The following is a 10,988-nucleotide window of genomic DNA, read 5'->3' as shown; positions in this document are numbered from 1 at the left end:
TTACACGCAGGACACCCGTGCGATTATCTTAATAATATGCAAAGTGGCGTATAAACACACTTTAACTAATCTAATAAATGTGACAAACCCTAACATCGTAGATTTAATAAATGGATTTAGTTCGCTGAATTCATTTCAAAGAGAACGTTCATCCCATCGAGCACTAGATCTGCATATTAAAACATAATTTAGACAACCTAGAAAAAAATGCTTCGCGTGATAGAAGTCAAATTTAAGTTAAAATGACTGAACCAAGATGACTGCATTTGGTTAAACCAACAAAATCAGGGTCAGAGTAAATAAGGCAACAATTATTTTAACTATAAAAATGCTTACGTACTAAAACCTACAATAAAAAATTCCAATTAAAAAGTTATTCAAATTTCACAACCATAGCTTTACTGCACTTTTCCTAACACTTTTAATTTAGTTATTCATTAATGTCGATGTCAAAAGTTAAAGGTTAAAGATGAGGTATAAACAAAAAGATTTAGGTAGGCTGACATCACACAGCAAAATTTTACAAAAAAAGGTGCAATGTAAATGTCAAACAGAATAATAAAAAAAAACCAATGTAGACTACAGAAGCTATTTCTACCACATATCTACAGACACATATAACAATGTAATTACTGTTAGGTTTTTAAAATGTATTCATATTTTTAGCCAACTGCAATGTTACCAAACGAAACACGTTTTGGGTTGTCTGATAAAAACACTGTTATAATAATGCAAGAATCATCCTCTTCTCTCAACCTCTGCTCCGCAATTTGAATCCTGGCAGCGCCACGCAGTATTGCACAATAAAGCTAAAAATCACAACCTTATTTAAAAAAACGTATGGGGTGGGGTCACATAACCTAAAATCTGGGTAAGTGAAAGGTTGAAAGTTCAAACCCAAGGACTGATAGAAACTCAGCCTCAGGTTGTTCCAGAACTGGCCAACCTCAATAAAAGCGTCAGTTAAAAACTACGCTACTTAGTTAGTATCCAAGTGGAAGTTCTCTGTGGGACAGTGAGCACAAACTTCACACTGTTCCCACGCTGACCGAGGCTTCTCCAAGCGCACATCTCTGAAGGTATGTGCTCCGTTCCCACAAAGCTTAAACTCTCTCTGTCTCTCTCTCTCTCTCTCTCTCTCAAAAGATTAAGCTTTAACCTTACACAACGAGCCGTTTCACAATACCCCTACCTTTCTTTTCCGGCGTCGCGCAGAAGCTCCATGAGAGCAGTAAGGTGAAAAACAATCCGATTTCAGTCGGTCTTGCCATTTCTCGCGTGTAAAAAACCTCTCAGGCTTCACTCCATACTTAAAAGGGCTCTTCTTTCAAGGGTTTCTGAATGTTCGGGGATCTTGCCTTCTCTTTGACAGCTCCTCCTCCGCGCTCGAGAACATCAGCGGCGAGAAAGGCGAGTTCTGCGGGACGGGAGCCGAGCCCGTGACGTCAGCGGCAGGAGGGCTCGCGCGCGTGCTGAGCGCCGGACAGCTTCAGGTAGCTACTTATTGATCTCGAGGTCTGTGACATCATTCCGACAAACGAGGACCCGCAGGGAAGACAACAACACACGAACTGTTTTCGTCACAAACTACTCCGATAGCTTTTGTCTGCAACAAATTACGTGTACAACTTTTCGCACTCTGTGACAAATAAACAGTAAATAAATAAATAAATAAAAATAAAAGCGATGTTGTAACAGCTTAATCAACTGATGGATTGTGAAATAATGGAAATAGGCCTATATTGTGGTCATCAATATTTATATGTCCAGAATAGTAACAATATCTCCAACTGAAGAAGATGCTAGCCTATATTAGCAACGTGAACTTGGAAACAATTATTCTGCTCAGTTTTTATATGTCAGACGATTTATATCGATCTTCATCTGCCTAGAATTACAGTCTTACAAAATTCACCTCCTGTATTTTTATTAATTAATTAATTTATTAATTAATAACGCTTGTTATATGTTGCATTATTAACAAGAGTAACTGTTAATTCAAATTAAAACAGGCCTGCTAGCTATTTATCAACATCAACAAATATATGATTTCATATATGATGTATTTCACCCATTTAGGTCATTAGTCGGTTAAAGGGATAGTGTTACAACTCTCCCATTCCCACAGGATTTTGTCAATTCAGTGCACATTGCACGCATTATTATTATTATTATTATTATTATTATTATTATTATTATTATTATTATTATTATTATAGTTTTATCTTTTTTTATTTGATTGTTTGTTAAATGAACCGAATCACTGGTAAATATAACACACCTCTGTATCGATATATTTGATTTACTCGCAGCAGTATCGATATATCGATACTTCGGGATCGACACACGCCCATCTCGGAAGCTGCCACGGGAGGTTATTTGTGGCGGTCAGTGTGAATATCGTATCAGGCTGCCGCAAATAAAGCTGCGTCTAAGAAACACTGGTTGATCAAGTTTGTCGCGTTGCTCAACGAGTCGACGGCGCGTGCGTGACAGTTACGCAATTTTACACAGATCAGAAAGCGTGGAAATTCAAAAGAGCGGAATTCGAATTTTATCTTCCTGGGCGGGTCGTAAGCCAGTAGTACGGAAAAATGCTGTTCGGTTACCAACATTCTTCTTTTGTGGATAAGAAAGGTTTAGAACAACCTAAGGATGATTCTGACCGGATCTATGGTGAAAAGGCATCACCCGGGCAATGCATTTTAATACATAAGAATGGCTGGCAACAAGAATTTGAAAGTTCTGTAGGAGAAACAGAGTCATTTGCAAAATCAGTGTCTTTGACGTAATTCTTGGAGTCTCTTTTATCTTCGGAAACCTCCCTTGTCTGTTGTGAATCGTCCATTGAGTCCTTTAAGAAATGACCGTAGACGTGGCTGCATTCATTTGAGTTGCCACAGTAGCCAGACAGTGGTTTGGAGATGGAAAGCATCCAGGAAGTTTGTGTTCCCAAAGGTCACCAAAGATCAACTGACCACAAAGAATCTCGTGTTTCCTACTCAAACTCCACCGGGTCTTGAATAAACTGACCTTTTGCGTCTATTTTGTTTTGTGTTTAAAGTATTAAAAAAATCGCCCGTTTTAAAGTCTTCTCATTTGCAAAATAAACTAAAATAAACAAAGACAATGTTAAACTGAATTGACTGCCAGATTTAATGTAAACATTAATAAATGTAACGAGTGCAATTATTGTTTGTTTTGGGGTATTTGCTTCGTTGGTGATACAGAACATCATTGGAAATATCGACTGCAACACCTTATTCGTTTCAAAAGTTGAGATTACGTCCAGCCACCCAATTACTGCATCTGTGCAATACTTGTGTCCTGATTTCTAAACAGAGTAACCCATTGCAATTCAGCTGGCAAACAGTTGAGCGGCACATTGATTCAGACTGTTTGAGTCTTAAAATGTGAATTATTTAAAAGATTTAATACGTTATAAAAAATCGTATTTCGCATCTATAACCTGAATGCATATCTGTCGAAATGGGTCTGATAAGCAGTTTTAATACTAAATTTTAATTTGTTCAGGTCACGTCACAACAGCATTACCTGAGAATGGATTACGGCTGACGTTAATAAGACTTTCGAAATGGTCATTTCAGGAAACCGAGAAGGCCGCAAATCTTAATAATATCCCTCGCTAGACTGCATGGGGACAAATACGAAAGACCTCATACGTCTCCGGTCATTTTTATGAGCGAATATTACATTACAGTTAGCTAATGTCTTGTTAAGTGGTTTTCACACAGGAAGTAATGGGCGTGGTTGAGTTTTGATTGATTATGGATGACAGGGACGGGTCATCAGAATAAAAAAAGAGAACCGGTATTAGCATCAGGTGGGCTGGGGGCGGTTTGAGATCTATATTGTTATTTAGCCACTAAGGCCACTAACCTGTTGCTGGAAAGTTCCAGGCTTTTTTGTCAGGCAGCGCAACCAATGGAAAAAATGTAAACATCAGGAGAGCTAAGACTTAAAGTCGAGATAGTCAAGATACGGTGAGAACACTCTGTCCTGTATGGAAATTTGCAGGAGCAGCAGTATCTAGAGTTCAGAATGGCTCAATCTAATATCTGTTATACGCTGTTTAAAAAGAGCGTTATTTTTAGCAGTGATGGATATGTTTGAGTACAGAAGGATTATCAAAACCATTCCAATACAAACAATAAAAGTTTCCAGCGATATGAAACATCTCCGCTCAAGCAGGAACACTGCTTGTTTAAAAACGTTAATGGACTGGAACTAACTCTTGAATAATGCAGCAGTCTATAAGCACATCTGTAAGACCACAAGACAATAAAATAATGCATATTACTCAGGGGTGTCGTGAACATCAATGCTGATTACCACCGTTCCCTTATTAAAACTGAAATGTTAGAGCATGCTGTTGTAATTTTAAAAGCTACATTATTGCAATACTGTAATGCCAAAAAAAGCAGGGTTAAGCTAGTTATTGCAATGAATAAAAAAATCGTTAACGTGTGAATCGCTTTAGTATTCAACAGAAAAATCAAATTTATTGTCACTTTTAGCGTGTCACATGACATAAAAACAAAACTTTCCCCAGGAATGAACACTAATGCATAGCAGACAGTCACAAGGACTAAGAAAACATTATATATTGACAATATTCAGACATTAGAATACAGGTATATAGAGTAAAAACAAAATGAACAGACATTAAATGAATAGGAAATTAGGTATGCTCTCCTTTGTATCATATTTACCTCTAAGGGTGCACTTTGGTAGATAAAATATACATATAAGTGCCTTTTAATGATAATGCCCATGTGCCTTTGTACCTTTTTCTGTTTATATAAATAAAATTTAGCTGCATTGGGATGATTAATTATTAGTGAAAAAATATGGTAATACTTTACGGTTTATAAGTGAACATTATTAGCAACATTAGTAAACATGAAATAAGAATGAACAAAACTTCTACAGCATTCAGTCATCTTAGTTAATGTTATTTTCAACTTGCATTAATGCATTAAAACTTAAAATAACAAATGACACCTTATTGTAAAATGTTACCAAAAATATATATGTTTAGTTATTACATTCTAAGTGAATATAGTAGGGTTTGTACACGAGTGATGGATTGACCATATTTACACAGATTTCTGCTACAGCATTTTTTTACCAAGCAAAAACATTTTACCTTCAGTTTTGCAACTTTATTTGTGAAACATACAAATGAGTAACATACGCATGACATTTCTGATGCTACTCATCCAAAGTAGCACATGTGCTTAAATTAAAAACAATCTTCGCGTAATATGATGCCTGCTAGGCTACTGCCAATAACTGGAAGAACAACAGACCGTTAGACAATCTTTGTTTTTGCCTAATAATTAATGCTCAAAAAGTCAAATATTTATAGCTCTCTGTAATCACATAATCAGGGAACTGTTTTTCATTACAGCGAGAGTCAAACAGATATCGGGAAAGCGAATTTAATCAGAGGCATATGTGCGTTCGTCTCGAATTGAAAATATTAAAATAGTAAAAGCTTACTTTAATCCCTCATGTGCAGAACGATTGACTCCAGAAAGCCCCTCCCCCTCCATGACACGTCACATGACCCTTGTAAAAGCCCTCAAAACATATTTAAGATTTATGTTTTCGAACTGCGTGTTTCCATTTATCTGGATTCATCAATTTGAACATAAACTAAATGTGACGCGTATTCGTCAGTCATGCATAAATCATAATCAGGTAAGATTTCCATAATCGTGCTAATAGACTAGCACTAGCACCGACTAGCACTATTTATAACTAACGTAACATTTAATTTGCTTCAGTCTCATACATTTTTCTCTAACTGAATAAAGCTTGCTCAACTAGGCATATTTTAACCATGTTCATATTTTCGAAGGTTTCGAAGCGCAAGACTACTGAGAGAATGGGGAGATGCGCTGGCACATATACAAAGTTGTGGACATAAGGTGATTTACATACATTTGCACAGCACAATGCACTTATTTACACCCATACACACACACACACACTCAAACGCAGTCAGCAGGGGTCAAGACTGAGTTCAAGGATGCCATCTGGGTGCACACAAATTATTAACAGCCCTGTTGTGTTGATGTTATTTTATTCATTAATTGTTTTCGGTAAGGCAAAGCAGGACTTAACAATAAATCTTAAGGTGTTAAAGTGGTTTTGAGCTGGTTTGTGCTCTTCTTTAAATCCTGGCAAGAGACTCGTCAGAGAATGAGACAAGGAAGCAATTAAGTTGTTTATTGATGCAGAAGAGCGAATGTGTGATTCCACCGTGCAGGAGGGTCTCACAAGCATTTTTTTTGGCCGCTTTGATCTTGCAAGAGGACACCCAGCTGGACAGTGAAGGAGCCGTCCAAATCACCAAAGAAAATGACTCGGACAGACAGATGAACAACAGGCAACGCTGCAATGAGGTCAATCAGAAGGCTGTTTAAGTATAGATATAGTATCGTACTTATCTTACGAATTTTGATCATCAAAGCATTGTTTTAGGACACACACATAGGCGCATATAAAAACACAACACGTGCATTCAACAAGATAGTTGTTAGCCATTCCTAATTTTAAAAAAATTTAAATTTTGTACATTTAAAAAAAGTTACATTTCATTTTTACTTATAATTTTGATAAATACTTTTAAAAAAAATTATTTTGAATTTTGCTTCTCGAACACCAGAAGCACAAACCAAATCTACAAAACCATATAATAACAATAATCACATAACCAGGGTGAGTAAATGATGACAGTAAAATTTAGAATTTTGGGTGAACTATCCCTTTAACTTTATATATGCATATATAAATATATATAAATCAATATTTTTTATATATATATGCAATGAATTTGAGTTTATGGTAATTTAAGAAAATATACATTTATATTAGAAATTTTCTTCAAATGCAATAAGTTTACAGTGCATAAATATTGTTTTTTTTTATTTTTTTATTGTTTATGTTTTACAGTGAGTTAAGTTGTCATCAACGTTTTCTTTTTATTCAGTGGTTTCTTCAATAGCACACAATATGTTTACTAATTAAAATGTAATAAAATATATGCAGTTGCACAAATGTAACAGCTTATGCTTTCGTAATTGTGTAATGCATTATTAAATGTGCATTATATAAACTGCTATCTTTTTTCCTGAGCAATACCAAATGAACAGCAGCTTTCGGCTGCATTGTTTTGTGTTCTGTATTATAGTACGCTTTTTTTTTATCTAAAGCTTTTGCGCTTTCTTTGACTGGTTTTGTGAAAACGACTCACTCCAGCACCTGCCATGACAAATGTTTAACGCGTTGATCTCAACCGCAGTTCATTCAAGTGTCCCCTTCACAGTCGCAGCCCTCTAACAAATCAGACGCCGTTTAGTGGTTCTGCTCTAATTATTAAGTAGCCACTGTGATTCGAAGAGCTGCCCCACAACGAAGGCCTGAATCTGCTGCAGGCAGTCCAAACACAGAAGAGAAATAATTAGGCTTAATTAAGAAGGGGAGTACGTCTATAACATTCCTTAGCAGCTGTTCTCCTTAAGGCTGTCTGCGCCCTGCCTGACAATCATACGGAGCGTTATTACATTTAGAGTCAACATTAAAGCAAAACTGACCCAATTTTACGTGCGTTCCAGCTTTCATTGCGAACAATTCATCGGCGTGTGTTATTCCAAAGAAAGAAACGGTCGTTGATTAAAATGCAATAAGTTAGTCTTCCTTTGAAACGTTCAGTGTGTGAAAAACAAGTAGCATTAGCACACTTTTTTTGAAGTAATATGCTTGCGGTGCCCGTACTTTAAAAGAATATACTTCACTGAATGCAATGTTTTCAGACATTGAAACACGGGTTATTTTTAATTCGATTAAAAAAATGTGTTCAGTGTAATCAGTTAAATTTAACACCCTTACCTCAAGTTAATTTTTCTAATTTTTATAAAATGTTTATAAAATTTACCACTTTTGTCTTTGAGATATGCTAAATGCAATGACAAGAAAAATTTTATTTTATTACACATAACATATATTAACTTTAAGATAGAGCTTAGCTTAAGCCAGGACTAGGCATTAGTTAAATGGAGACATTTAAGCGGCTTTTAGGAGATATTTTCAGCTGGGAACACTCAAATTTTATCCTAAGACTTGCCTGTGAATATGAAATAACGCTTCAGTTTAAATTATAATAAACACTAGTGCTTGAGCATGCTAGTCAATGATAATAAAAACATAAAGTAAAATGTACTTAAAAGTGAAAAAATGAAATAAAATAAATTTAAGTGGTTACTTAAGTGCGTAAAAAAAAACAACCATGAATTCGCTTTGTGCTGTAAGTACAGGATTTAGGATTTGAAGTACGCTATTTGTGCATTTTTAGCAATTAAGCAAACATCGTTTTTAGAACAGATGGCCTTTCTGCAGATACTATCAAAATATGAAAACAGCTGTTGTAGCGAACTTGCATTTGACACACTTTCAGAAACTAACCAATTCCAGATGGATCACATTCTACCTGCATTTGTTTTTCACTTTGAAGATCCTTTTTCGCTCTCTGTCACATTAAGTTATAAATATTATAAGTACAGTATACAATGTTTTTTAAATGACAAAAATTTAGAAGAGGAAGTAATGGTAGAAAGGTCAGATATATTCTCTCACGTATCGACGAGAATGTCAGTGGATAATTTAAGACGACAGAAGATGCATACATCAAATTAACCACTGGGATATGGTGAATGAATTTAACTGTCATTTTCTTACTCGACGCAGGCACTCTTTCTTCAGTTTGCTCTCTGTTGCGAGTGGTGTGTTGTGCAAGGCCACATCAGACCGTTGCCAAGGTACGCTTGTCATAGCATGCATGTCACCATGGCTCCTCTTCTGGTTAAACAATAAATATCTGCAACTCATGTAACCGAGTAAAGCTTTTTAACTACTAGGCGGATCAGGTTAAGTTCACTTTACGCACTTTAAAGCGACTTTATGCAGTTTAAAGCAATATTGCAGGTTCGGTCCACTTAAAGTTTAGATTTGCGGCGTTATGTTAAAAACCATGAAACGTCATTTCTGACTTGTCACTCTAAAAAAAAGCAAACAAACAAACAAACAAAACAGTATAGATGATATGTGGCGTGAATAATATGTGTTAACATGATTTTTGTTATTGTTATAAAATTAATTTTGTTTGTTTAAAGTTATATCCAACCTTTTTCAAAACCAAAATTAAAGTAATAATTTTTTTAATGATTTTTTTTTATTTTAACTATATAAATAGGCCTAATGTAAATTATATATATATATATATATATATATATATATATATATATATATATATATATATATATATATATATATATATATACAATTTCTATTTTCATTATTTTATTATTATTTTTGCAATCGATACTGAATATGCTAAATTAAAGCATTTTTAGATTCCTTTTATTTTGACTTTGTGTGCAATATAAAAATATCCAATTCTAGCATGCAGTACATTACTATGTCTTTTTCAGTAAAATGTCAAAAAAAAAAAAAACTGTTAAATTGATCACTGCTACTTTATTTTTTGTGTAAACGTATTTCACCTGACTGTGTATCTAAAGTACAGCATTGAGCAAATGATTACACTTGACTTTGTTATAAATTACCCAGAATACCTTTATATCAGATATATAACCAGAGGAGTCAATCTCATTTTAGGTTGAAGGCAACCTTTTTAAACCCTAACACCTTTTAAACCCTTTGTCCCTAACCCTTTAAACCCTAATCTACAATATAAGTTACAAATATTTTATATGTATTTATTTATTATCGATAGTTATAATTACTTGACACCTTTTAGTTGTCAAAGGTAAATGAACAACACCAAAGCCGCCATTAGGGGGCAGTAAATGCCCTTCTAAATGAGCGATCCATTGACTCATTCATTAAAAAGATTTATTCAAAACAGCTGATTCGTTAGAAACGAAGCTGGCGAATGCTGTTATGAATGGCACTAAATCATTGACATTATTTAAAAAATAAATAAACACAGATTAATTCATTAACAAAATACACAGCGTTAAAACTCCTTCGTAATTTACGTAAATAAATCATCATTTTCAATTAAAAATAAAATATTGTAGCCAATACGCTTCATTCAATTTTCAAAATAAATGTATATTATTTTTTTTATATAAGGTTTTGGCTTGTAGACTTGCCTAGCTTCTTAATGATTTGTGTGTTAATAATTAATAAAAGTCATAAACAACAGTTATTGAGTTTAGAGGGAAAAAACGTGTTTTGGAAGGATCTTGTGCGTGTTATTTAGATGCCTACGATTCAGATGTCAGTTTGTATCTCTTTTTCAGTTGAAAAGCAAAGTGATGACACAGAGGCAATTTGAATAATGATGCACACGCACACGCGCGCGCGCACACACACACACGCGCGCGCGCACACACAGTGTATGTCTTTTGAGTCAAGACTTCTTCTTGCGTTATTGTCATTGAATTCCCATCGCATTTCAAGTGGCTGAGTGCAGCAGAGAGCAGTATCATCGTAATTGGTTTGTTTTTTCGGATCAGCTGATCAGACTAAATTGCAGTGTTCATCACCGGCTCCTCACCAGCACAACCTCTGTGTGAAAATTAAAACCTTGAGCTCATTTTTAATTGAGCGCTATTAATACCCACAAAACCAGAGGCCACCGCAGATGCCTCTTTATCTTCACTCTTTAATGTGCGAAGCAGATGAATTCATTTTCCCATGACTGAGCTTTCAAGACCTCCCCGGCATTGCTGGCCTGTCTAATGCTGTGATTTGTCTGTATTTGATCTGTATTAAATACGCATTTCCAGACGTTTTAACGCTTTATTTTGTTGAAACGGCTTTTTTTATTACAGTTATGCTGTAACTTAATAATTGTATTAACATTTTTATTCTTTTCCAAATAATGGTGACTTCATAAAGTGATTTGTCTCTGTTTTGTCTTTTCTTGCTCT

At 35.0% G+C, this 10,988-nt stretch overlaps 1 long non-coding RNA gene across 1 annotated transcript; it reads left to right on the top strand.

Moving 5' to 3' along the window:
• The first annotated feature begins 1,114 nt into the window (after positions 1 to 1,114).
• LOC122325225 lies at positions 1,115 to 6,811 on the top strand. Its single transcript, XR_006247269.1, has 3 exons — positions 1,115 to 1,493; positions 5,888 to 5,957; positions 6,343 to 6,811. It is a non-coding gene; the product is annotated as an uncharacterized LOC122325225 (long non-coding RNA).
• Positions 6,812 to 10,988: the final 4,177 nt, after the last annotated feature.

This window comes from Puntigrus tetrazona, chromosome 2, assembly GCF_018831695.1.
Source record: "Puntigrus tetrazona isolate hp1 chromosome 2, ASM1883169v1, whole genome shotgun sequence".
Lineage (NCBI taxonomy): Eukaryota > Metazoa > Chordata > Actinopteri > Cypriniformes > Cyprinidae > Puntigrus > Puntigrus tetrazona.
Note: the sequence above shows the minus strand (reverse complement) of the source record. Positions and strands in the feature narration are given on the sequence as shown.